The following is a 2,382-nucleotide window of genomic DNA, read 5'->3' as shown; positions in this document are numbered from 1 at the left end:
AAGCACAAGGACAGTGTTGTCCCGGGAAGAAGGGCTCCGGGGAGCGTGACTAACGCGGCCGGGCGCCCCGCCAGGCCCCGCAGCCCCTCAATGAGCGCTCTGTGCGCAGGGAACGGCGGGGCGTGCGTGGAAAGACAAAGTTTGGGCTCCTGGGGGCTGGCGTTCCGGGCGAGGCCCCCGGGGGGCAGGGGGGCGCAGCGGACGGTGGATTTAAACCCGGGCAGCCATCTCGGTGGCGCCTCCAGAGCTCCTCTTCTCCCCGTGACGCTGTGCGCGCCGCGCCCGCCAGCCGGCCCGGGCGGGTCTGTAAAACCGCAGAGAAAATCCCAGGAAATCCCGCCTGATCCCGGCTCCAGCCTCGGGCCGCCAACCGCCCTGCGAGGCCGCGGCCGCCACGCTGCGAAGCCACAGACCTGATCACGGCGCTCCCTGCTCAGAACGCCCTTCAACGGCTCCCCGTGGCGTCCGGGATGAACTCCCAGCTCCTCAGCGTGACATTCAAGGCCCCACGCGGCCTGGTCTCTGGCCAAGCCCCTTGCTTCCGCTTCCCGCCACACGCGTGTGCAAGCGCCGGAGCACGCCCTCCCCGCGCCTTTACACACCGCCTCCTGTGTCTCTTCCGCCCTCTCAGCCCAGTGAATCCCTGTGTCCGCCAAGGCTCAGCCCCGGTGTCTCTTCCTCCAAGAAGCCCTCCATGACTACCCCACCACCGCACCCAGCACACAGCACTCAGCACCTGGGACAGGGTCGGGCGTCCACGCAGGGCCGGCCGCCCCCAGCCCTGTCCCTTCCTGGCGGGGGGGCTGCCCGGTCTGCTCCCAAAGGGCCCCTGGTCACGACACTGGGCCTCTACCAGCAAATATACACTAAACAGGGAGAAGGAAGGGCCCCGCTGGGGAAGGGAAGGGCGGCCGGCGTTCGGGTCGGGAGCCCAAGGTGTGCGGGGCGCGGGGCTGTGCCCAGGACTTGGGGACTCGCCGCAGGAAGCGCGTGGTGGCCGGGGCGTCGCCAGGGCCCATCCGTCAGGGTTCCAGGGGCCACACCCGGCTTCCCGAGTCCTCTCGGGGCCACCCCGCCCAGGGGGGCGTCCTGCTCTGGGGGGGCTGGCGTGGAGGTGGGGACGGCCGCTCTCAGGCCCCACTGAGCAGCGGCCNCCCGGCCAGAGAGGGCAGGCAGTGGCGGGGGGGGGCTCCAGAGGCCCCCAGGAGCCCCTCAGCCTCTGTGGCCACGGCAGTGGGGACCGGGACCCTCTGGGGTCAGAGCCGCGGGGGGAGCCCCCGGCCGGGCTCCGCTCCAGAGTAGCCCTCCTCTGCCTGTTCTCACCCCTGCAGCCCCCCCACCCCCGCCCTGCTCAGGCTCCGCGCACATCGTCTGCAGCCTCCTGGTCCCGAAGGCTAAGCCTAAGAACGTGATCTTCCTAAAGGAAGAGCCAGCAACGCGCGGACGGCAACGTGTCCCCAGGACTCGGACGCCCAAGCCCAGGCCCCTCAGCCTGACCCCCGTCTGCCCGCCCCTTCCTCTCAGCGACCCTCCCAGAAGGCCCCGCCCCAAGCTCAGTGCCCCAGGCCAGCCCGCTCTTCCAAGGCCAGCAGGCCTGGGACCCCTCGCACGGCTCAGACATGCTTTGTGGCCATCAAGGTGCAGTTCTAATGCCACCTCCTCCAGGCAGCCCTCCTGCTCCCCGAGGCGGAGCTCCACGGCGGGCTGACCCTGAGTGCTATGTCCTGCCTGGAGTCAGGGCTCGGAGCTGCTCTGCCCGCTCTCCCAGCCTGGGAGCCCCCTGCGGGCCCTCAGGGGCGGGGGGCACCGGACAGACCCCAGGAAATCTATGTCCCCACCCCCCTCCAGTGCTCAGGCCCACGGCACCTGCATCCTGGGACCCCCACCTCTGCGCCTTGGAGGCTCCAACCAAAGACAGCAAAGGACCCACAGAAGTTCAATCTCTGGACCCTCGGGCGGGACAAGTCTGGGGAGTGGGGAGGGGGCGGGGCCCCGACTTAGAAGAGGCGGATATTTTGATCCTCGGAAGGTAGAACTTCAGCAGAAAAGTCCAAAATAAGAAATGTTGCTAAAAAGCTGTAAGCAGAAGAGAAAAAGGCGAAAACTCCATTCAGTGCAAAGGGGCGGGCGCNCGCCGCACCACGCGGGTCACTGTCGCACACACTGACGAACGGGTGAGCGACGCCCCCGTGAACCCCGAGAACTCAGCACCACTGCCCCCCGCTTCCAGACGCAGCCTCGGCCACACCGAACCCCAGCTGTCGGGCCCCGCGTTCCCCGTACCCGCCCGACAGCCTTCCCCGGCTTCACCGCAGGGACGGAGCCGGTCCGGGCGCCGTGCTCGGGGCTGGGGGCCCCCGCGGCGGCGGGGGCGGCCCCTTC

The sequence above is a fragment of the Crocuta crocuta genome, unplaced genomic scaffold, assembly GCF_008692635.1.
Source record: "Crocuta crocuta isolate KB4526 unplaced genomic scaffold, BGI_CrCroc_1.0 scaffold139, whole genome shotgun sequence".
Taxonomy (NCBI): domain Eukaryota; kingdom Metazoa; phylum Chordata; class Mammalia; order Carnivora; family Hyaenidae; genus Crocuta; species Crocuta crocuta.
This window is presented reverse-complemented; position numbering follows the sequence as displayed.